Consider the following 26466-nt stretch of genomic DNA (forward strand, 5'->3'; position numbering starts at 1 on the left):
AACCCAAAACGACTGAAAAAGTTGTCGTGTAACGTCAAATTACACAACCATTAACTTCCAAAAAATTTGGTTTTAAGGCAGGATTTATGGTGGACAAAAGTCCCAAAATAAACCTTGGCTGGGATTCTCCCCTACCCGGCGGAGCGGGAGGTCCCGGCGTAGCGGAGTGGCGCCAACCACTCCGGCGTCGGGCCTCTCCGCACCTTTAGGGGCTAGGCCCGCGCCGGAGTGGTTGGCGCCACGCCGACTGCTGCCAAAACCGGCACCAACGGCCTTTGACGCCCACTGTCCGGTGTCGGGGCTGGTCGAAAGGCCTTTGCCGGTTCGCGCATGCGCCGGTGCGTCAACGGCCGCTGACGTCACCACCGGCGCATGCGCAGTAGGGGGGTTATCTTCTGCCTCCGCCATGGTGGAGGCCGTGGCAGCGGAAGAAAAAGAGTGCCCCCACGGCATTGCCCCACCAGCCGATCGCGGGCCAGGCCACCATGGGGGCACCACCCGGGTTCCGATCGCCCTGGGCTCCCCCCAGGACCACGTCAGCGGGATTGGCCTCTCAGTGGCGGGACTTCAGCCCATCGTGGGCCGGAGAATCGCCGCAGGGGGCCACGCCGATCGGTGAGGCGTGATTCCTGCTGCCGCCGATTCCCGGGTGGCGGAGAATTCCGGCCACGGCGAGAGCAGGATTTCCGACCCTGCGGGGGGGGGGGGGGGGGGGGGTCAGAGAATTTTGCCCCTTGTTCTTTCAAAGGGTAGAGAACAGCTTCCCACTACTTAAAGGGGAAGTCGTGCTGTACCAGAAGTCTTTGTTGATGACATATTGGGTGACCTTAAATCTTCAATTTATAGACATTTTGGATTGTCTAAACTATCCATGAAAATTAAATCAAAATATGATATCCCCAAAGGACAATGGCCCCTTGACGACATCAAAAAAGCTTGGGGGAAAAAACCACACATTTGACCAGAGGGAAACGTATGAAATGGTCTTTTGCAATAATGGCACAGCTCCATCCATAAGCAGCAAGAAACAATCACAAACATAACACACAATTGTGAACTTAAATCTGCCACAGAAAAACTAGTGGCAGCCATTGACCAATTAACAGCTGCAAAATCTAAGCTTGAAAAATGTGAACAAACTAAAACGTGACCAGAAAATGAAACCTTCAAAGTTCAACAATTATCATTCCAAATTGGTGAATTGCAACAGTTAAAATCAGAGAGGGATTCCGCAGTTCAACAGTTAAGATCACAAATTGACCAACTAAAAACACAAAACAACCAACCACTTAAAGAAAAGTGTACTTGGGAAGAGTGAAATGAACACCATGAAAAGTCACGGCAAAGTGCTGACAGACACATTAACGGCTCAAAAGCCTTCAAATCTGTCTTTAAAACCTCAGCTCAATTACCCAAAGCACACAGTTCTGCCACAGGTAGCTGCAGAAATGATTTTACCTAAAACTGTGCCAGTGCCATCATTGCAAACTGCTACTGACATGAAAACAATGAATACTCTGATCGGAACTCCACAGGGGGAGTCTGGCCAAATAGACTATCTGTCCGTTCCGGGTTCAAGGGCCCTTGCTCCCGTGAACAAACCGTTATCTCACTCTGAGACCGACAAAGACATGCTGCTGTCCCCAATCCAAAAGCCTCTCATGGCAGCTTTAACAGACTCTGAGATTGTTAAACAAGAGAAGCCTGTTCAGTTGAACAACGAGCCTAGCGGCGAACAATAGTGTAATACAACTTAACCCATTAAGCACCAAACAGCTTGGAGTTGAAGTGATGAAAACAACAGCCTGGGTTCGAAAAGCTGCTAAAAATAGCACATCAATTGTTGTTACCAGAGGAGGAGAAGCAACAAATCCGACCCCTGTACTCACTCCGATGTAGAATTCTAGAAAATACATGAAATTCCTTTACTGTGTTGAAGACGGCCATTTTGCAAATTTGTGCACAATCAGATTTCACGATTACAAAATGGACTCCCACGATCAAGATCTGCCCCCTGGCTACAGGGATACGTCCACAAGTCACATATCACCAAAAAGGCTAAAGCTGCGCAACACAATAGTTCATCGCCAAGAACTGTTAACTTGAGAAGGGCAAACTGTCATTATTTTGAATGATGCTTTATTAACCATTGTAAAAAAAATTAACAAATTTTGTTAGTTGTGCTTTTTAAACAGACGAACAGAGTCAGCGAATCCGTCGACAAAAAAAAAGCAGTTTTACAGACTTTGAACCAAAGGCATTCAGCGCAAGATTGATTCAGTCATATATTCAACAAGTTACTGTGTTTTGTATTTTAAAATAATGTTTAAAATTAGTTGGATATAAAATTAAACCTTATGTAATGTGAGATTCTAATTTAAAATTTTCTTTAAAGCAAATCCATGTTGAGAACACGCTGTTCTCAAGACAGTTGATAAGATCAAATTTGGCAGCAATCCAGTCTATTGGGTGATGAGAAATGTTAAGAGAGATGCAGATGGCATCATTCCAAGTTGTCCACCCACTGTACACCCCTTTTGTTTCTGCAGGGAAATTAACCATTTCAACAAGCTTTTGTGTATAATCCAGAAGCTGTCAAAGACTTGGCAATTCACATCCAGTACAAAGTTTTAAGAAAACTTGACCAACCCTTTGATTACACTATTTGGGGTTGGCGTTCCGGATGGTTGGGTGGCACAGGAATTAACATCATTCAGGGACTTTTCCCATTTTGCATATTTGGACTTATCATTTACGTACTGATGTTGCTGATCAGATACTTTGGCTACTGCATACCTACCCATAGTGCCCCACCAATCCACATGGTTCATAGTAATCCATATGCACCACTAGCCAATAACATAAAAATGGAAGGTTTTGTTGAACTATTATTTAGTGCATTATTATTCATTTATCAGTGAATTATTATTAATAATTTTATGACTGAATTACATAATCAATTTTGATAATCATTTTACCAATTATTAGTAAATCATATATTCAACTTCAGTTATTTTACTGTATAATCATTTTATTTGTATACATGAAATTATTATTATTAATCGTTTATAAACTGAATTATGTAATTACGATATCAATTTTTAATCAGTATATCATTGTTTTAAGCAATTTATCAATTTTTACTCAGTCATTTCCCTCATCTCCCTTCTCTATCAAGACTACCCGCTCAAAGAAAGAAACGTGCCCTCAGTGCACGAGACGCAATCTATACTAAAATTATTTCTTTATAGTCCTTGCAAAGTCCCTCCAAAATCCATCTAGCGCCGGGCATGTCCAGAACATATGGGCGTGATTAACTGGGCTCCCCGAGCACCTCACACATCTGTCCTCCACCCCAAAGAAGCTACTCAACCTCGCCCCTGTCATATGCGCTCCGTGAACAACTTTAACCTGTATCAGGCTGAGCCTGGAGCAAGAGGAGGAAGAATTAACCCTGCTCAGGGCATCATCCCACAACCCCTCATCAATCTCCTCCCCGAGGAGGCATCAGTGGAGGAGCTGAAGGGCAAGTGGGGGGAGGAGCTCAGGGAGGAGATCGCTGAGGGGTTGTGGGCTGATGCCCTAAGCAGGGTTAATTCTTCCTCCTCGTGCGCCAGGCTTTAGATGCTTTCGATAACTATTCACTAAACGCAAGGGCCCAACAGTCAGAATGATTCACACTAACCCCACTGCACCACCATTAGATGAAATAGAACTGCAATATTATTGTTGAAATGTTACTGATCAATCAATTATTTGACTTTATTATTAACATATTGCTAATAGATTAATACTGAATCAGTGGAATCAAATTCGATTAATTGTTATTTTATAATAATGATTCTTTAAGAATTATAATATTTTTTGCTGTAATGCTTGTAATGCAATGCTTGCCCGCTCTGTTGTTTAAAGCTGCAGTGACAATATGAATGAGTTATTCGTGCTTTTACCTATCCTATCGCATTTATCTTATTGGGATATATCTCACTTGATCTTTTGATTCATCAAAAGGCAGATTGATAGAATCAACTATTTCCTGATAGATCTGATAGGTAAAAAGGATATTTTAATGTAAATATTAAGACCCGGTTTTAATACCCATTTTTAAAATTAGGATTTCAGTCCTCATAGCCTCAGGTCATGACACAACACACAGCTTCAACAGAGACACAAAAAGCCTGACACATGCATAAACTAATTGGAGATAAAGCCAACATTTTCACTCAGCAAGATGAAAAATCTATTGTTCTAGTAAACATATTTTCAAAGTCAGTTTGACATTAAGAAATGAGCTGTACCAGTAATCAGATCAAGGGCGAAGCAAGCACCATAGCACCATGAAGGCACCATTGTTCACAATGTGGATAAAGCAAAGTCAGCAGAAAACCAGTAGAAACCAGTCTTGATAATAGCACAGAATCACATTCCATAACATACACAAATATTCAAACATAAAACATTCAGAACTTCTGTTGCACATTAAGCATTGACAGCTAACCATCAAATCAAATATGTTTGATTCTAACCCAAACCAATTAGAACGACATAGAGGTGTAGATAGATGCCTAAAGTCTGGTCAGATTCTCCTTAAACATGATGGTCCGTACGGCCATCTTTATCCAGGATCATCCTATACTTTGACAAAGAGTCATCAGACTCGAAACGTTAGCTCTTTTCTCTCCCTACAGATGCTGCCAGACTTGCTGAGATTTTCCAGCATTGTCCCTTTCGTTTCATTCTATACTTTGATCTAACTACTCGCTACCCTTATTTTCATATTTTCACTTTTCCACTCTAACTCTTGAAGTAAACGCAAGCTGTTTTGTCGTAAGCAAGAAACCATTTCTGTATTATTTTGAAAGTTAAATTGTTTATCATTTACTTCTCTTTAAGTCCTTTTGCCAGCCAAACGTTATTGAGAATAGATTTAAGTTTCTCTCAATTGTAATCAAATAGAGGCAATAAAGATTCTTGTTTGCATCCGAGAAGTTTAACTCCAATTGCCACTGAGTTTTAGTGTCGCAAGACTTCACTAATTCCGCATGGTAAATCTCATCAATTTTGTCCTTTAGCATTGTTGCCTACGGCGCTGAGGACCCGGGTTCGAATCCCGGCCCTGGGTCACTCTCCACGTGGAGTTTGCACATTCTCCCCTTGTCTGTGGGGGTTTCGCCCCCACAACCCAAAGATGTGCAGGTTAGGTGGATTGGCCACACTAAATTGCCCCTTAATTGGAAAAAATAATTGGGTACGCTAAATTAAAAAAAATAATAAAATATAGTCCTTTAAAAAGCAGTTACACAGTTGGATATCGAGGAATATGGGTCAAATGCAGGGAAGTGGGACCAGCTCAGTGATAGAAACTGGGTGGCATGGACCAGCTAGGCCGATGGGCTGTTTCCATGCTGTAAACATCTATGACTCTCTGTATCCCAGGCTGCTGTGGTAGGGAAGGGAGGAGATTTCAGAGGCTCTGACAATAATTCTCAAATCATCTCTGGTCACAGGAGAGCTGCCAGAGGATTGGAGGACAGATAATGAGGTACCATTATTCATGAAGGGAAGTGGGGAAAAAACATTGAATTACAGTTCAGCGAGTCTAACTTCAGTGGTCGGGAAACTGTTGGAAACAATTCTGAGGGACAGAATTAATCTCCATGAGGGGAGGCAAGGATTGATCAAGGATAGTCAGCGTAGCTGCCAGGGGGAGATCATGTCTTTGAATTTTTCGAGGCGGTGACTAGATTAAGGTGGTGAAGTTGATGTAGTCGACATGGACTTCAAGCAAGGCTTTTGACAAGGTCTCACACGGGAGACTGGTCAAGAAGTTAAGGTCCCATGGGATCCAGGGCAAATTGGATCCAAAATTGGTTTTGTGGTAGGAGGCAGAGGGCGATGGTCAAAGGTTGTCTTTGTGACTGGAAGCCTGTGTCCAGTGGTGTTCCGATGGGATCGGTGCTGAATCCCTTGTTGTTCGTAGTGTACATTAATGATCTGGATGTTAATGTAGAGGTTAGTGCATTCCCAGATGACACAAAAATTGGTGGTGTGGTAAACAGTGAGGAGGAAAGCCTTAGACTGCAGAACGATATACACAGAACAGTGGCAAATGGAATTTAACCCCGAAAAGTGTGAGGTGATGCATTTTGGGAGGACTAACCGGTAAGGGAATATACAATGAATGGTCGGACCCTAGGAAGTACAGAGGACCAGAGGGAGTTTGGTGTTCATGTCCATAGATCCCTGAAAACAGCAGGACAGGTAGATAAGGTGGTTAAGAAGGTATATGAGAGGGGGAGAAGAGGGGGGGGGGGGGAAGGGGGAAGGGAGGGGGGGAACGATGACTATGTTTGTTTATTTAATTTAAATTTATTTTTAAGTTTTCTTGTTGTTTACTGGGTTTGGGGGGGGGGGTGGGGGTGTGTGATACATGTGTTGATACGGTCTTGGGGGTGTTACAGTTATTATGGGGTTATATTGTTGCTTTTCATTGTTTGTTATATTTTCTGTAAAAAATTCCAATAAAAATTATTTAAAAAAAAAAAAGGTATATGAGATACTTGCGCATTTATGAAGCGAGACATAGAATGTAAGAGTAGACGGTTATGGTGGAGCTGTATAAAACACTGGTTAGGCCACAGCTGGAGTATTGTGTGCACCTTTTACAGGAAGGAAGTGATTGCACTGGAGAGGGTGTAGAGGAAATTCACCACAATGCACAATTAGGATACTAATTAAATCCGACTCATTATTCATTACCTTGGTACGGCCGCACTTGGAATATTGCGCACAATTCTGGACGCCACACTACCAGAAGGATGTGGAGACTTTGGAGAGGGTGCAGAAGAGGTTTACCAGGATGTTGCCTGGTCTGGAGGGTGTTAGCTATGCAGAGAGGCTGAATAGACACGGACTGTTTTCATTAGAATAACGGAAGTTGAGCTCTACCAGACTATGAGGGGCATGGATAGAGTGGCTGGGCAGGCATTCGTTCCCAGAGTGGAGGGGTCAGTCACCTGGCGGCATAGGTTTAAGGTCCTTGGGGAAAAGTTTAGAGGATTTTTTAAAGCGAATTAATCCAAGAGTGGCACGGTAGCACAGTAGTTAGCACTGTTGCTTCACAGCACCAGCGATCCAGGTTTGATTCCCGGCTTGGGTGGCTGTCTGTGTGGCGTCTGCACGTTCTCCCAGTCTCTGCGTGGGTTTCCTCCGGGTGCTCCGGTTTCCTCCCACAAGTCCCAAAAGACGTGCTTATTAGGTGAATTGGACATTCTGAATTCTCCCTCAGTGGATACAGGGTCACACGCCTCTCCTCCATGGCGTCCAGGAGGGTCTCCAGCTCGGAGTCGGTGAAGCGTGGAGCTGCCACCTTGTTGGCCGGGATGGTGTGTGTGGGGAGTGCAGTGTGTATATGCGGCTGCAGCTTGTCAGCCTCCCGAGTGTCAATCTTGGACCCGGCGAATCCGTCACCATTTCGTTTTTGAAATAAATGTAGAGTTCCCAATTTTTTCTTCCCCAATTAAGGGGCAATTTTGCATGGCCAATCCACCGACCCTGCACATCTTTGGGTTGTGGGGGCGAGACCCCACACAGACACGGGGCGAATGTGCAAACGCCACATGGACAGTGACCCAGGGCCGGGATCGAACCTGGAACCTCGGCGTCGTGAGGCAGCAGTGCTAACCCACTGCGCCACCGTGCTGCCCTCAAAACAAAATAAAGTTAACCTTCACACCAGCCTTCGATTTTGTGATCCATGTCAAATATGAAACAAATATATTTTGCAACAAGGTACAAAGGGCATGAGCCCAGTGGAAGCAAACTCGTGAGACTGGCCAGTCCAGCAGCTGTCAGTACGTACATGATTCAGTCCTGGATGTGATTCACAGCCGCAAAGCAGCAGAATCCTGTCAGCACTTGTGATTTCACTGCTGTTCCTTAAGTGGGATGAATGAACAAATTCCTTCCACACAGGGAGTAGGTGAATGGCCTCTCCCCATTGAGAATTCGCTGGTAATGATAATAATAATAATCTTTATTAGTGTTACAAGTAGGCTTACATTAACACTGTAATGAAGTTACTGCGAGAATTCCCTCGTCGCCACACTCCGGCGCCTGCTCGGGGACATTGAGGGAGAATTCAGATTGTCCAATTCATCTAACAAGCACGTCTTTTGGCACTTGTGGGAGGAAACCGGAGCACCCGGAGGAAACCCACGCAGACACGGGGAGAACTTGCAGACTCCGCACAGACAGTGATCCAAGCCAGGAATCAAACCCGGATCCCTGGCGCTATGAAGCAACTGTGCTACCCACCGTGCTACCATGCCACCCTCAACAGATGTCACCATCTGTGTCGACAGATTGGAAAGAGCACTCAATTCCCTCCCACACCCGTAGCAAGTGAATGGCCTCTCCCCAGTGTGAATTCGCTGTTGTATCTGGAGGTGGCATTAGCAGCTGAATGTTTTCCCACACTAGGGACAGGTGAATGGCCTCGCCATGGTGTGAACAGGCTTGTGTGTCCGCAGGTTGGATGGATGAACAAATCACAACTCGCTGGCGTGTCTGTAGGTTGGATAGATCATTGAATCCCTTCCCACACTGAGAGCAGGTAAATAGCCTCACCCTGGTGTGAACCTGCTGGTGTTTGAGCAGGTTACATGACTAACTCAATTCCTTCACGCACCCAGAACAGGTAGATGGCCCCTCCCCAGTGTGAACTCGCGAGAAAGCGCTGCAGCAAACCAGGACGACCGGATCATCGCCCTGGAGAAGGAGGTGGCAAGGCTGGTTGCGACGCCAAGGAACCTGAAAGGAAAAATCGACAGCCTGGAGAACTGGTCGAGGCCAAAGACTACGAATCATGGGCCTGCCGGAGGGGATCGAAGGTAGGAACCCCACGGACTCTGTGGCCCAAATGTTGGGTAACCTGGTGGGTAGGGACAGCTTCCCCAACCAACCGATCGCTTCACCCAAAGCCAAACACTGGGGAACAGCCGAGGATCGAAAAAACATCATGAGGGAGAGAAAGGTAAAGATTGGGGGCATTAGACTGGCTACATGACACATGTGGCGACTTGGAACACAATGGCACTGCAAGCAACCACTATGGAGGGTCCTTGAACAAAGGGAAACCCTGAGGTGCAGGGGCTCGCCCACACGGCAAACCCACAGTTGGCGGCCATGTTGGGTGCCCCCTGGACCGAGGGGAAACCCCCACAGTGCAGGGGCCCGACCTCATGGGGAGAACGGCGACCGTGGCCATCTTGGACGACCCCTTAACAAAGGGAAACCCCGGAGTGCAGGGGCGCATCCATCCAGTACGGTTGATCCCGCAGGAAGGGGGAGGTGGGAAACCTCCAATAGGATAATCACCTGGAACGTCAGGGGACTCAACAGCCCAGTAAAAAGATCCAGAGTCTTCACCCACCTGAAAAGTATGAAAGCCGACATCGTCTTCCTCCAAGAGACACAGCTCAGGGAAGAAGGACTGACTGTGGGTAAGGAAGGGCTGGGTGGGACAGACCTACCATTCCTGCTACGGGAGGAGGGCCGGGAGGGGTAGCCATACTGGTAAATAAGAGGGTGATGGTTACTGTGACAAGGACGGTTATGGACCCCGGTGGACGGTACGTCCTGGTCAGCGGTGTCCTGGACGGGGCACCGGTGGTCCTGGTGAACGTGTACGCGCTCAACTGGAGCGACACGGATATTATAAAGATACCATGGTGGAATCCTGACATAGACACACCGATTAATCATGGGGGGTGGAATCTAATTGTGTACAGGACCCACGGATGGACAGGTCGAATCACAAAACGGGGAAGACCTGCAACATGGCGAAATAACTCAGCCTATGTAAGGAGCAGATGGAGGCGGTGGACTCAGGGCAGTTCACCCGTTCAGGGGAGAAGGAATTCTCCTTCTTTTCCCAAGTACATAGTGTCGACTCATGGATCGACGTCTTTGTAGTGGGGAAATCGGTGTTTCCAGGGCTAGCAAGAGCGGAATATTCCGCAATTGTAATCTCCGCCCACGCCCCACACTACATAGATGTGAGGTGGAGACGGACTGTGCCCAACACCCCCCCATGGAGGGTGGACACAGCCCTCCTGGCCAATAAAGCTTTCTGCAAGAAAATATCACAGGCCGTAGACGGGAAAGTTACGAACAACCGCTCTGGGAGGCACTGAAGGCTGTGATCAGGGTGATATTATAGCTTCCAAAGCACAGAGAGATAGGGAAGAGAGGGCAGCAGGTAGTTGACTCCATACTGGAGGTAGACTGGCAATAATCTGAGGCCCCGACGGAGAGGAAAAAGCTGCAGATGGACTTTGACCTGCTCTCCACAAGGAAAGCACCTCCGCCAGGCATGGGGGACCCTGTACGAACACGGAGAAGACAAGGTCAGCCACCTGCTGGTTCACCAGCTGACATGGGAAATAGCCCAGATTCGGGACAGCAAAAGTAAACTAGTGGAGAGCCGGAAAAGATAAACAAAGCATTCAAGACCTTCTACCGAAGGCTGTACACCTTTAGGGCAGCACAGTAGCATTGTGGACAGCACAATTGCTTCACAGCTCCAGGGTCCCAGGTTCGATTCCCGGCTTGGGTCACTGTCTGTGCGGAGTCTGCACATCCTCCCCGTGTGTGCGTGGGTTTCCTCCGGGTGCTCCGGTTTCCTCCCACAGTCCAAAGATGTGCAGGTTAGGTGGATTGGCCATGATAAATTGCCCTTAGTGTTAGGTGGGGTTATTGGGTTATGGGGATAGGGTGGAGGTGTTGACCTTGGGTAGGGTGCTCTTTCCAAGAGCCGGTGCAGACTCGATGGGCCAAATGGCCTCCTTCTGCACTGTAAATTCTATGATAATTACCTCTGAGCCCCCAGCAGGGGACTGGAGGATGAAGCAGTTCCTCGGCGGACTGGATATGCCAATCGTGGGGGAGGATAGGAGATGGGGTCTTCAGGCACCACTAAAACTGGGAGAAGTCATGGAGAGCATCAGCTCCATGCAGGCGGGGAAGGCACCGGGACCAGACGGTTTCCTGGTGGACTGCTACAAAAGATTCACGTACAGCCCTGGCCCCGCACCTGCGAGAGATGTTCACAGACTCACTGGCAAGGGGCCCCTTGCCACCTACGCTAGCACAAGCCCCAATCTTGCTGATACACAAGAAAGACAAAGACCAAACAGAATGTTACAGACCCATCTCGCTGCTAAACATGGATGTGAAAATACTGGCCAACATCCGAGCCAAAGGGCTGGAGTACTGCGTATCAGAGATGGGAGCAGAAGACCAGACGGGCTTTGTCAAGGGTAGACAGCTATCATCGAACATCAGGCGCCTGATAAATGTGATAATGACCCCCCCCCCCCCCCCCCCCCCCCCTCCTCCCTCGGGGCGAGAACACCAGAGGTGATCGTCTCCCTGGACGCAGAAAAGGCCTTCGACAGAGTCGCATGCAAGTATCTCGACATAGGTACCAGGGTTTTTCGGGCTTGGAGCAGGGTTTCACCCCCCTGGGGGAAACTCCTGTACAACGCTCCCGCTGTGAGTGTGCAGACAAATGCCACCAGCTCCAAGTACTTCCAGCTACACAGAGGCACGAGACAGGGATGCCCATTGTCGCCGCTGTTGTTCGCCCTGGCGATCGAACCACTAGAGATGGCCCTTTGGGCGGCAAAGAACTGGAAAGGGGTCTGGAGAGAAGACAGAGAGCACAGAGTCTCGCCCTGTGGATGACCTTCTCCTCTACATTTCAGACCCGCGAAGCAGCATTGAAGGAATCATGGTGCGCCTGAAAGAGTTTGGAGCCTTAACCTGAGCAAAAGCGAGATCTTCCTAGTGAACCCGCAAGCGGGAGAGTGGAGGAGTTGTCTTTTAAACAGCCTGACACAAATTCCGTTTCCTGGGGGATCTCATGACTGGACAGGGATCCACAAGTGGAACCTGACCAGCCTTTTTTTTTTTTTTTAATTCATTTATGGGATGTGGGCATTGTTGGTTAGGCCAGCATTTATTGCCTATCCCTAGTTGTCCTCCAGAAGGTGGTGGTGAAGTGTCTTCTTGAACCGCTGCATTCCTGGAGGTGTAGGTACAGCCACTGTGCTGTTGGAGAGGGATTTCCAGGATGTTGAGGGAAACCTCCAGGTGGTGAGGTTCCCAGGTCTCTGCTGCTCTTGTCCCACTAGATGGTGGTGGTCGTGGGTTTGGAAGGTGCTGTCTGAGTTACTGCAGTGCATCTTGTAGATGGTACACACGGCTGCCACTGGTCGTCGGTGGTGGAGGGTTTGAATGTTTGTGGAAATGGGAGCGATCAAGCGGGCTGCTTTGTCCAGGATGGTGTTGAGCTTCTTGAGTGTTGTTGGAGCTGCACTCATCCAGGCAAGTGGAGAGTATTCCATTACACTCCTGACTTGTGCCTTGTGGATGGTGGTCAGGCTTTGGGGGGGGGGGGGGGGGGGGGGGGTGTCAGGAGGAGAATTACTCGCCGTAGGATTCCTAGCCTTTGACTTGCCCTGGTAGCCACAGTATTAATGTGACTAGTCCAGTTCAGTTTCTGATCAATGGCAACCCCCAAGATGTTGATTGTGGGCGATTCAGCGATGGGAATGACATTGAATGTCAAGGGGCAGTGGTTAGATCCTCTCTTGTAGGAGATAGTCTTTGTCTGCCACTTGTGTGGCGTGAATGTTACTTGCCACTTGTCAGCTCAAGCCTGGATGTTGTCCAGGCCTTGCTGCATTTGCACATGGACTGCTTCACGGAGTCACGAATGGTGCTGAACATTGTGCAGTCATCCGCAAAGATCCCCACTTCTGACCTTCTGATAGAAGGTGATAGAAGGAAGGTCACTGATGAAGCAGCTGAAGATGGTTGAGCCTCGGTCACTACCCTGAGGAACTACCCTGAGGGGCAGCAGGGTAGCATGGTGGTTAGCATAAATGCTTCACAGCTCCAGGGTCCCAGGTTCGATTCCCGGCTGGGTCACTGTCTGTGTGGAGTCTGCACGTCCTCCCCCTGTGTGCGTGGGTTTCCTCCGGGTGCTCCGGTTTCCTCCCACAGTCCAAAGATGTGCGGGTTAGGTGGATTGGCCATGCTAAATTGCCCGTAGTGTCCTAATTAAAGTAAGGTTAAGAGGGGGTTGTTGGGTTACGGGTATAGGGTGGATACGTGGGTTTGAGTAGGGTGATCATGGCTCGGCACAACATTGAGGGCCGAAGGGCCTGTTCTGTGCTGTACTGTTCTATGTTCTATGTTCTATGAACTCCTGCAGTGAGGTCCTGAAGTTGAGATGATTGACCTCCAACCACCTCAACCATCTTTGTTTGTGCCAGGTATGACTCCAACCAGCGGAGAGTTTTCCCCCTGATTCTCATTGACTCCAATTTAGCTAGGGCTCCTTGATGCTATACACAGTCAAATGCTGCCTTCATGTCAAGGGCAGTCACTCGCACATCACCTCTGGCATTCAGCTCTTTTGTCCAAGTTTGAACTAAGGCCATAATGAGGTCAGGAGCCGAGTGACCCTGGCGGAACCCAAACTGAGCGTCCGTGAGCAGGTTATTGCTGAGTAAGTGCCGCTTGCTAGTACTGTTGATGACTCCTTCCATTAGTTTGCTGATGAGTAGACTGATAGGGCGGTAATTGAGTTGGATCTGTCCTGTTTCTTGTGTGCAGGTCACACCTGGGCAACTTTCCACATTGCTGGGTAGATGCCAGTGTTGTAGCTGTACTGGAACAGCTTGGCTAGGGGTGCGGCATGTTCTGGAGCACAAGTCTTCAGTACTATTGCTGGGATATTGTCAGGGCCCCATAGCCTTTGCTATATCCAGTTCCTTCAGCTGTTCCTTGATATCACGTGGAGTGAATTGTATTGGCTGAAGACTGACATCTGTGATGCTGACCTCTGGAGGAGATCAAGATGGATCATCCCCTCGGCACTTCTGGCTGACGATTGTTGCGTGTGCCTCAGCCTTGTCTTTTGACATATGTGCTGGGCTAATCCGTCAAGGATGGGGATAGTTGTGGAGCCTCCTCCTCCAGTGAGTTGTTTATTTGTTGACCACTATTCATGGCTCGATGTGGCAGGACGACAGGGCTTAGATTGGAGGCGTTTATTGTGGAATCGCTGAGCTCGGTCTATTACTTGCTGCTTATGTTGTTTGGCACACAAGTAATCCTGTCTTGTAGCTTCACCAGGTTGACACCTCATGTTTCAGTATGCCTGATGTTGCTCATGGCATGCTCTCCTGCACTCTTCGTTGAACCAGGATTGATCCCCTGGCTTGGTGGTAATGGTAGAGTGGAGGATATGCTGGGCCATTAGGTTACAGATTGTGGTTGAATACAATTCTGCTGCTACTGATGGCCCACAACGCCTCATGGTTGCCCAGTTGAGTTGTTGGATCTGTTCAAAGTCTATCCCATTTAACACGTTGGTCGATGGAACTTTTGTCTCCACAAGGACTGTGCGGTGGTCACTTCTGCCAATACCGCCATGGACAGATGCATCTGCGGCACCACCCGAAGCTGCAGACTGGCTATCCGACATATCGGAATTTCTCCGAATGGAGAAAACAAAATCTGGCGTCCGAAGGTCGGAGGAGGGCTTCCACAAAACATGGGAGCCGTTCACTTGGTTGTTCCGAGACCCGTTTGTAGCCAACAACTAAGAAGCGAAAGAACAGGAGGGGGTAGCCACAACATAGCAAGGGGGAGGTGGGGGTAGATAGGGGAGTGAGAGGGCAGGGTGGGGCAAGGAGTCATGGAACCCAACCATGCCCAACAAAAGAAGCATGAGAAGCAGTATCACACCAACATAACAGGAGCAGGGCACAGGAATAGATGAGGGAAGAAGGCATGACAAATGACCCGGGGGGGGGGGGGGGGGGGGGGCGTAGAAGCCAGCTATTTTCTATAGGTAAAAGATAACTATTTAGCACTAAGCCCCATGACTATTAAATACCATTTTAAAACTCACTCATAACCTCAGGTCATTTCAAAACACACATTCAGCATTTCAAAATATAGCTTCAACAGAACACAGACACAGATAGATTAAAACAGCATTTTTATTCAGCTAACAAATACATTTGGAAGATAAAGTGACCAATGACAGGGCAGGCTCTATGACAACGGCACAGCAACCTATAGGAGTCATTGTCTTAACAGTCAAGTCAGCAATAATCCAGTTCAGGCTGCTTGCAATAACGGCACTGAATCGCATTCCATAGCACATCTAAGAATTCATTAATGAAACATTTCAAGTCAATGTTGCACATTACAAACAGACAGCTAAACGTTGAATCAAACTTATTTGATTCTAACCCAAACCAATTAGGATTACATCAGGGTATAGCTGGATGGTTAAAGACTGATATGATTTAGTATAACCGTGATAGTCCGTACGGCCATATTCCATTCCGGAATCAATCTATACTTTGACTTAACTATCCGCTGTCTCTCTGTCTTTCATATTTCACTTTCTAACTCTGACTTTTGAAGTTATTGCAAGCTGTTTGCCGTAAGCAAGAAAATCATTTCTGTATTATTTGAAAGTTGAATTGTCTGCAAAATTGCTTCTCTTTGAGTCCTTTTGCTAGCTAGATTTATTAGAGAATAAGATTGAAAAGATCAATTGTAAATCAATAGAGACAAATAAAACGATTCTTATTTGCACCTGAGAAGTGTTAACTCAAATTTCTACTGAGTTTTAGTGATCGCAAAGTGCCACTAGATCCGCGTGGTCGATCTCGACAACTGGAAATCAGAAGAAGGTGGGGTGCAGGGGAAACAGCCAGAACCAAAAAACTAATGGGGGGTCAAAGATCAGGAAATGACAACCACCACTGTAAATAATGCGAGAGAAAGAGCGATGATGTGTGTGCGTAAATAATTGAAACTGACCAACATGTAAATATGTTTATCCTGTCTCCTACGGTTTGTCCACACACCTCCTTGTTTTATTTCCCACAAGAAACTCAATAAAAACATTTAAAACAAACAAATGGAAGTGAAAGAGCTGCCCACTGAGCCACGGCTGACAATATAGATAATACAACGTTAGAAAGGGCAGGTTACCCTTTAAAACCCCCACCCTTTGCCTCCAGTGCCTAGACTAATAACAAAACTCCCAGTATAAATACCATTAAAAAGTTGCCATCGTCCCAGATGACCTTATACTGCTTTCCCCTTTGAGGGGGGAGAGCTGACTGGTGGTGGTTTAACCTTAGGACAAGGGCAAGGTTGAGAAGGATAACCATGTCAAATAACCATCCAGTCAAATAACATGGATTTGACTGACAAATGTAGATGTGTTGGTTTAGTACCCAAACAGGCACCAAAGTGCGGCAACTAGGGGATTTTTACAGTAACTACATTGCACTGTTAATATAAGCCTACTTGTGACACCAAGAGATTATTATTATTAGAGCCACAAGTTTTCACTTCCCATTTGAGCCTCGGGCACCTTTCTGTCTCTGTTGCTCGTCTCAATGACAGGCAGGAGACAGAGCTGGGGGCTGAATTTAGCTGAGAATAGCGGGGCCTTTGCCCCAGTTGGGAAACTGCCATGGGCGTCGCACTAATAGAGACAGGAAGGTGCTGGAGGACTGACTGGGAAATGAGCCTCCAACCAATTGTTATATCGCAGCATTGAGGGTTCAGTGGTAGAATTCTCGCCTGCCACGCGGGAGGCCTGGGTTCGATTCCCGGCCAATGCACGGCTGGCCGATATTTCATCACTATTTCTATGGGCAGCACGGTAGCATAGTGGTTAGCACAGTTGCTTCACAGCTCCAGGGTTCCAGCTTCGATTTTTGTCTGTGCGGAGTCTGCACGTTCGCCCAGTGTCTGTGTGGGTTTCCTCCGTGTGCTCTCACAGTCCAAAGATGTGCACGTTAGGTGGATTGGCTATGCTAAATTGCCCTCAGCGTCCAAAAAGGTTAGCTAGGGTTATGGGGATACGTTGGGAAGAGTGGGTGCAATGGGGTGCTCTTTCCAAGAGCCGGTGCAGACTTGATGGGCCGAATGGCCTCCTTCTGTACTGTAAATTCTATGATATTAGTCACTCAGCTAAAGAGAAACCCGTCTCTTTAAATACATATGCAGAGGGCGGCACGTGGCACAGTGGATAGCACTGGGACTGCGGCGCTGAGGACCCGGGTTCAAATCCCGGCCCTGGGTCACTGTCCATGTGGAGTTTGCACATTGCACATTCTCCCCATGTTTGCGCGGGTTTCAACTCCACAACCCAAAGATGTGCAGGTTAGGTGGATTGGCCATACTAAATTGCCCCTTAATTGGAAAAAAAATAATTGGGTCCTCTAAATTTATTTTTTAAAACCAAAACTGCTCACCATACACCAAATGGGGTCTGACCAGAGCCTTATGCAGCCTCAGAAGTACATCCCTGCTCTTATATCATAGACCTTTCAACATGAATGTTAACATTGCATTTGCTTCCTAACTGCCAACTTAACCTGCATGTTAACCTGAAGAGAATTGAGGCATGGGTGGGGGGGTGGTGGTGGTGCAGTGGGTTAGCAGTGTTGCCTCATGGGCCAAGGACCCGGGTTCGATCCCGGCCCCGGGTCACTGTCCATTTGGATTTTGCACATTCTCCCCGTGTCTGCATGGGTCTCACACCCCACAACCCAACTAGATGTGCAGGGTAGGTGGATTGGCCATGCTAAATTACCCCTTAATTGGAAAAAAAGAATTGGATGTTCTAAATTTATTTTTTAAAACCTTAAAATAATCGAGAACCAAAACTCACAAGTTCCTTTGTGCTTCTGATTTCATACGCTTTTTCCCCATTTAGAAAATAGTCTGTGCCTCAATTTTTCTTACCAAAGTGCATAACCTCACATTTTTCCACATTGTATTCCATCTGCCACTTCTTTGCCCACTCTCCTAGCCTGTCCAAATCCTTCTGCAGCCGCCTTGCTTCCTCAATACTACCTGTCCCTCGACAATTTATCATCTAAAAACTTAGCATCAGCGTCCTCAGTTCCTTCTTCCAGATCGTTAATGTATATTGTGAATAGTTGTGGTCCCAACACAGACCCCCGGGTCACTGGCTGCCAGCCTGAAAAATAGCCATTTATCCCCACTCTCTGCCTTCTGCCAGTCAGCCAATCCTCTATCCATGCCAGGATCCTACCCTTAACACCATGGGATCTTAACTTGTTTAACGCTCTTAACAAGGGGCAGCACCGTAGCATAGTGGTTAGCATAATTGCTTCACAGCTCCAGGGTCCCAGGTCCCAGGTTCAATTCCCAGCTGGGTCACTGTCTGTGCGGAGTCTGCACGTCCTCCCCGTGTGTGTGTGGGTTTCCTCCGGGAGCTCCGGTTTCCTCCCACAGTCCAAAGATGTGCAGGTTAGGTGGATTGGCTATGTTAAATTGCCCTTAGTGTCCAAAAAGGTGAAGTAGGGGTTGCTGGGATAGGGTAGATACGTGGGTTTGAGTGGGTTGCTCTTTGTAAGGGTCGGTGCAGACTCGATGGGCCGAATGGCCTCCTTCTGCACTGTAAATTCTATGAAATTCTATGAAATAACATATTTAACAGCCTCCTATGTGACACCTTGTCAAAGGCCATCTAGAAATCTAAACACATAACGTCCACTGGTTCTCTTTTGTCTAACTTGCCTGTTACCTCCTCAAAGAATTCCAACAGATTTGCCAGACATGATCTCCCTTTGACAAAGCCGTGCTAACTCAGTCATATTTTACCATGCACTTCCAAGTACTTCACGATCCCATCTTTAATAACAGACTCTAAAATCTTCCCAATGACCAGTCAGGCTAATCGGCCTATAATTTCCCATCTTCTGCCTCCCTTCCTCCTTAAACAGTAGTGTTACATTAGCCACTTTCCAGTCCTCTGGGACACTTCCTGCCTCCCGTGATTCCTGAAAGATCTCCACCAATGCCTTCACAGGCTCCGCAGCCATCTCCTTCAGAATCTGGGGGTGTAGTCCATCCGATCCAGGTGATTTATCCACCTCCAGACCTTTCAGTTTCCCCAGAACCTTCTCCTTAGTAATGGCTACTACACTCTCCTGTGTCCCCTGATCCTCCTGAAGCTCTGGTATCCCATTGTGTCTTCCACCGTGAAGACTGATGTAAAGTAACTATTCAGTTCCTCTGCCATTTCTTTGTTTCCTATAATTACTTCTCCAGCCTCATTTAACAGTGGTCCAATGTCTATTTTGCCCCTCTCTTACCTTTTATGTATTAAAAAAAAACTCTTGCGATCCTCTTTTTAAAAAAAAAAAATTTAGAGTACCCAATTTTTTTTTTCTAATTATGGGGCAATTTAACAACGTCAATTCACCTACCCTGCACAACTTTGGGTTGTGGGGGTGAAACCCACGCAAACACGGGGAGAATGTGCAAACTCAACACTGACAGTGACCCAGAGCCGGGATCGAACCTGGGACCTCGGCGCCGTGAGGCGCAATGCTAACCACTGAGCCACCGTGCTGCCCTTTGCTATGCTATTTTATATTACTAGCTAGCTTACACTCACATTTCATCGTCTCCTTATTGCTTTTTTAGTTGTCCTCTGTTCACTTTTAAAGGCTTCCCAATCCTCTGGCTTCCCACTAATCCTCGCCACTTTGTATGCTTTTTCTTTTGCTTTTTGCTGTCCTTGACATCCCTCGTCAGCCATGGATGCCTTGTCCTCCCCTTAGCATGTTTCCTCCTTCTTGGGATGAATTTCTGTTGTGCCTCCAGAATAACCCCCAAAAACTCCTGCCTTTGCTGTTCCACTGTCTTCCCTGCTTGGATCATTTTCCAATCAACTCTGGCCAGTTCCTCCCTCATGTCTTTGTAGTTACCCTTATTTAATTGTAATACCATTTCATCTGATTGCAGCTTCTCCCTCTCAAACTGCAGGGTAAATTCGATCATATTGTGGTCACTGCTCCCTTAGGGTTCCTTCATCTTAAGATCCCTGATCAAGTCTGCCTCATTACACATCACCAAATCCAGAATTGCCTGTTCCCTAGTAGGCTCCGTCACAAGCTGCTCCAAAAATCCATCTTAGACAATTCCACAAATTCCTTTTCTTGGGATCCACTACCAACCTGATTTTCCCAGTCCACCTGCATATTGAAGTCCCCCATGAGTATTGTAATATTGCCTTTTTTACATGCCTTTTCTATACTCTGATTTATTTTCTACCCCACATCCTGACCACTGCGAGGGGGCCTGTACATAACTCCCATCAGGGTCTCTTTACCTTTGCGATTCCTCAACTCTACCCACAGAGATTCTATGCCTTCTGATCCTATATCGCTCCTTGCTATTGATTTATTAGGGGCTGGTTTAGCACAGGGCTAAATCGCTGCCCCACATCCTGACTACTGCTAGGGGGCCTGTACATAACACCATCTCAGATTAAAGGGACGATCCTTTAAAACAGAGATGAGGAGGAATTTTTTTTAGCCAGAGGGTGGTGAATCTGTGAAACTCTTTGCCGCAGAAGGCTGTGGAGGCCAAATCACTGAGTGTCTTTAAGTCAGAGATAGATAGGTTCTTCATTAATGAGGGGATCAGGGGTTATGGGGAGAAGGCAGGAAAATGGGGATGAGAAAAATATCAGCCATGATTGAATGGCGGAGCAGAGTCGATGGGCCGAGTGGCCTAATTCTGCTCCCATGTCTTATGGTCCCTGATGTGTCGCAACGTCCGAAGCTCAGAATCCAGCTCATCAGCTCTGAGCTGAGGTTCCTCAAGCACCATCACTCACTACAGATGTGGTCACTGGGAACCACAATGGGGCCCACCAGCTCCCACATCATGCAGGAAGAACACATCACCGGACCCTCCATCACTACTTTTTAAAATTAGTTTTGAATATGTTTTTAAACTTGTAAGAATTTTTTTGAAAACTGTTTTTCATTGTATCGCTCCTTTTACCTCAGTCTGAAAACAATTAATAAACTGTCATTTAAAGTGGATTTTCAAATTTAGCACAGCTTCCCATTTAGCGAATCGAATCACAACCTTCCTGTTCTGTCGCTTTTCAGTTTTTTCCCGCAGTCGGAACATTCAGTCAGTAAAAGAGAGAGAACTTCCGACCTTCCCGCTCTCCGGTTAAACCTCCGACATTCCCGCTCTGCTCTCCGGTTAAACCTCCCACCTTCCCCCTCCCCTCTCCGGTTAAACCTCCCACCTTCTTGCTCCCCTCTCCGGTTAAACCTCCGACCTTCCCAAACTGCTCTCCGGTTAAACCTCCGACTTTCCCGCTCTCCACTCCGGTTAAACCTCCGACATTCCCGCTCTCCACTCCGGTTAAACCTCCGACTTTCCCGCTCTCCTCTCCGGTTAAACCTCCGACTTTCCCGCTCTCCTCTCCGGTTAAACCTTCGACATTCCCGCTCTACTCTCCGGTTAAACCTCCGACCTTCCCAAACTGCTCTCCGGTTAAACCTCCCACCTTCCCGCTCTCCTCTCCGGTTAAACCTCCCACCTTCCCGCTCTGACCTTCCCGCTCTCCTCTCCGGTTAAACCTCCCACCTTCCCGCTCTACTCTCCGGTTAAACCTCCGACCTTCCCGCTCTCCACTCCGGTTAAACCTCCGACCTTCCCGCTCTCCACTCCGGTTAAACCTCCCACCTTCCCAAACTGCTCTCTGGTTCTCTCCCGAACGGCTCAGCTCGTTCCTCTCCGCTCTCAACTAAGTCCCTTGCTAAAACAATGATTTACAATTCAATCTGGTTTGAAAAATACCCAACAGGACGTATTCACCAGTCAGCTGCACTCTTTCTAAACTCCCGGCTGCCCTGACGCTCTTTGAAGAAATGGACAAAATGAAAGGAGCACCTCGCTCCCGACTCACCAAACTCCCTCAGTCACCAAACTCCCACATTAGCACTCTAATGCAGCCCAAAGTCAGCACTCCAGTGCAAATGAAGCCAGCAGTGTAAGATGGCTCACTTTTAATGTCGTCTGACTCGAGCCTCTGAAAACTGGTTCAAGCCAACTATTAAATCAACAATTTGCAGCCATTAGCAAGCCTGTATGAACCCTGCTTTAAAGCAGGTCCAAAACTCACCTTCTTCCAACCCAAACAGCAACTTTTAAGTTAATTACTAAACAAAAGTCTAGACTCTAGATAGAAATTAATTTCCCTCAGTCACCAAACTCCCTCTTTAACACTCTAATACACCCTGAAGTCAGCACTCCAGTGCAAATTAGAGTTACATTGGACATGAAACATTAACTCTGTTTCTCTCACCACAGATGCTGCCAGGTCTGGCCTATTTTTCCAGTTCTTTCTGTATTTATTTTAGATCGGTCCGTAGTGGGGGTAAAATACAATTTAATAATGTTCTTCATTTGCTTTTGTGGATCATTTAAGTGGAAATATTCATTCCCAGGCTCAAAGAGCAAAGTTGTGAGACCGGCCAGTCCAGCAGAAAGAAACCCTCCAACCCTCCCACTGCACCAAGTGTCAGAATGAACGTGGTTCAGTCCTGGATGTGATTAACAGCAGCAAAAACAGCAGAATCCAACCCCGGTCATCATTTGTGAACTCGCTGGTGTCTCAACAGGTTGCAAAAAAAAGTGAATCCCCTCCCACACTCGGTGCAGATGAAGGGTCTCTCCCCGGTGTGAACTCGCTGGTGCGTCCGTAGTGTGGACGACCTTCCAAACCTCTTTGAGCAGTGAGAGCAGCTGTATGGTCTCTCCTCAGTGTGAATGCGCTGGTGGATCATCAGATCTGCAGTACTTTTGAAGCCGCTCCCGCAGTCAGAGCATTTAAAGGGTCTCTCGTTGGTGTGAGTAACATTGTGTCTCAGGAGGCTGGAAAACTGAGTGAATCTCTTCCCACACGTGGAGCAGGAGAACAGCCTCTCCCCAGTGTGAACCGGCTGGTGTCTCTGCAGGTTAGATGAATAATTGAACCCCTTCCCACACACAGAGCAGATGAACGGCCTCTCCATGATGTGAACTCTCTGATGTACCCGCAGGTTGGATGATGTTCTGAACCTCTTTGCGCAGTGAGAGCAGGTGAACGGTCTCTCCTCAGTGTGAATGCGCTGGTGGACCATCAGTTCCTGAGAGCTTTTAAAGCCACTCCCGCAGTCAGAACATTTAAAGGGTCTTTCCTGGGTGTGAGTGACATTGTGTCTCAGAAGGCTGGATGACTGAGAGAATCCCTTCCCACACACAATGCAGGTGAACGGTTTCTCCCCGGTGTGAACGCGTCGATGAATTTCAAGCGTAGATGGGGCTCTGAACCCCTTCCCACATTCCCCACATTTCCACAGTCTCTCCATGGTGTGGGTGCCCTTGTGTCTCTCCAGGTTAGACAATCAGTTGAAGCCTCATCCACACACAGAACACGTGTACGGTCTCTCCCCGCTGTGAATGGTGCAATGTTTTTTTCAGGCTGTGCAACTGATTAAAGCTCTTTTCCACAGTCAGTATTCTGGAACACTCTCACTCAGGTGTGTGTGTGTGTCTCGGTGATTTTCCAGTCACACTGATGTTTAAAGCTTTTGAAGCAGACGGAATAGAGAAACAGAGTGACTCTGTGAGATCTTGATGTGTTTAATTTGAGATTTCTGTCTGCAAATCCTCACCTTCTGCTATCCTGTAAAAGGAGTTTACAAAATACATCACTGTCAGTACAGGATAGAAATTCAGAACAGACAATTCTAGTTTCTCTGGAACATTCTTTCCTCTCTCATTCCCCAAAAGCTGTAAATCTCCATCCCACACATTCTCCCTCCATTCTCACTCTGCTGTATCTAATATTCACCCTCCCAATTCTCCTGAAGGTGCTGATTCAGGCTGATTGACAGATCCCTGCTCACTGCTTCCTGTCCTGGACACGGAGACCTGAAAATCTCCATGCAGGCTGCCAGACAGATACACGTCTATATTACTGGACTAAAAATGTGTTGAATGGATAGGATTGTTCCGGTTGGTTAAGATGCAGCAGATGTGGCTGATCATGAACTTGCTGCCTGTGAGGGGAGTCAAGCAGAGGTGATCAATAATTTCTAAATGAGCTGCTGAATGGGACCCACTCGAGACTGACAGAATTGGTCAAAGAGTTGGCATCGACTGTTACCGAATGGACTCTTCCCAGAGTAATGACTGGAAATATTTAAAATAGTTACAATACTATATTACAAGGCGAGAAATAATAATAAAATGTACTTAATTACAGAACCATCAATAATATATCCAATCTGTACAATGTACCGAGATATATGTGTCCTCATAGCATCTGAGTTTTACAGCATAGAAAGAGGCTCTTCGTCCCATCGTGTCTGAGCCGGCCATCAAACACCTATCTATTCTAATGGGATGTGGTATTGTCCCTGGACTGGTGATCCACAGACCCAGGGTAATACTCTGGGGACCTGGGTTCAAATCCTACCACGGCAGGTGGTGGAAATGGAATCCACTAAATATCTGGATTTAGAAGTCCAATGATGACCATAAAACCATTGTCAATTGTCGATAAATCCCATCGGGTTCACTAATGTCCTTGGGGGAAGGAACTCTGCCATCCTTACCTGGTCTGGCCTACATGTGACTCCAGACCCACAGCAATGTGGTTGACTCTTAAATTCTCTCTGAAATGTCCGAGCAAGCCCCTCAGTTGTGTCAAAAACCACTACAAAAGTCAATAAAGAGAAAAGAAACCGGACGGACCGCGGGCCATAGATCGAGGCAGCGGAATCGACAATGGCAAACCCAGCCCTCGTCAACCCGGAAAAGCCGTCCTTGCTAACATCTGGGAGCCCGTGCCAAAGTTGGGGGATTTGTCTCACAGAGTAGTCAAGCAACAGCCCGACATCGTCACATTCACAGAATCATAGCATACGGACAATGTCCCAGACGCCAGGATCACCATCCCGGAGTATATCCTGTTACACCGGCAGGACAGACCCAGCAGAGATGGCAGCACAGTGGTATTGTAATGCCCAGAGGGCATTGCCCTGGGAGTCCTCAACACCGACTCTGGACCCCATGAAGTCTCAAGTCTCTCTCCTGCTGATGACCGCGTACTGTGCACCCCAAGCTGGTGAATCAGCGCTCCACCATGTTGAGCGCCACTTGGAGGAAGCACCGAGGGTGGCAAGGGCACAGAATATGCTCTGCGTAGGGGACTTCAATGTCCATCACCAAGAGTGGCTCGGTAGTACCACCATAAAGGATAAAGCTGTTAGACTGGGACTGCAGCAGGTGGTGAGGGAGCCAACAAGAGGGAAAAACATACTTGACCTCATCCTCAACAACCTGCCTGCTGCAGATGCATCTGTCCATGACGGTATTGGTAGAAGTGACCACCGCACAGTCCTTGTGGAGTCAAAGTCCCATCTTCACATGGAGGATACACTGCATCGTGTTGTGTGGCACTACAACCGTGCTAAATGGGATAGACATCAAACAGATCTAGCAACTCAAGCCTGGGCATCCATGAGGCGCTGTGGGCCATCAGCAGAATTGGATTCACCATAATCTGTAACTTTTGGCCTGGCATATCCCCCACTTCACCATTACCACCAAGCCAGGGGATCAACCCCTGTTTTAATGCAGAGTGCGGGAGAGCATGCCAGGAGCAACATCAGGCATACTGAAAAATGAGGTGTCAACCTGGTGAAGCAACTTGTGTGCCTAACAACATAAGCAGCAAGTAATAGACAGAGTTAAGCAATTCCACAACCAACGCATCAGATCTGAGCTCTGCAGTCCTGCCACATCCAGCCGTGAATAATGGTAACAACTCACTGGGGGAGGAGGCTCCACAAATATCCCCATCCTCAATGATGGAGGAGCCCAGCACATCTGAGCAAAAGACAAGGCTGAAATATTTGCAATAATCTTCAGCCATAAGTGCCAAGTGGATGATCCATCTCGGTCTCCTCACAGTCTTCAGCCAATCCAATTCATTTCATGTGATATCAAGAAAGAGCTGAAGGCTGGATACTGCAACGGCTATGGGCCCTGACAATATCCCAGCAATAGTACTGAAGACTTGTGCTCCAGAACTTGCCGCATCCCTAGCCAAGCTGTTCTAGTACATCTACAAAACTGGCATCTACCCGGCAATGTGGATAATTGCCCAGGTGTGTCCTGTACACACGAAACAGGACAAATGCAACCCAGCCAATTATCGTCCTGTCAGTCTACTCTCCATCAGCAATACTTACTCAGTGATAATCTGCTCATGGATGCTTAGTTTGGGTTCCGTCAGGGTCACTCAGCTCCTGACCTCATTACAGCCTTGGCTCAAACATGGACAAAAGAGCTGAATACCAGAGGTGAGCCCTTGACATCACAGAATCCCTATCGCGCAGAAAGAGGCCATTCCGCTCATTGAGTCTGCTGTGGTCCTTCAAAAGAGCACCCTACCCATGTCCCCTCTCCTATCCACCCTGCCTTATCGCTGTAACCCCATAACCTTACCCGCATATCCCT

General features: G+C 47.4%; 1 non-coding gene across 1 annotated transcript; it reads left to right on the top strand.

Annotated features, from left to right (window-relative positions):
• The first annotated feature begins 16659 nt into the window (after positions 1–16659).
• trnag-gcc lies at positions 16660–16730 on the top strand. Its single transcript has one exon. It is a non-coding gene; the product is annotated as a tRNA-Gly (tRNA).
• The last annotated feature ends 9736 nt before the right edge of the window (positions 16731–26466 follow it).

This window comes from Scyliorhinus canicula, chromosome 17 (genome assembly GCF_902713615.1).
Source record: "Scyliorhinus canicula chromosome 17, sScyCan1.1, whole genome shotgun sequence".
Taxonomy (NCBI): Eukaryota; Metazoa; Chordata; class Chondrichthyes; order Carcharhiniformes; family Scyliorhinidae; genus Scyliorhinus; species Scyliorhinus canicula.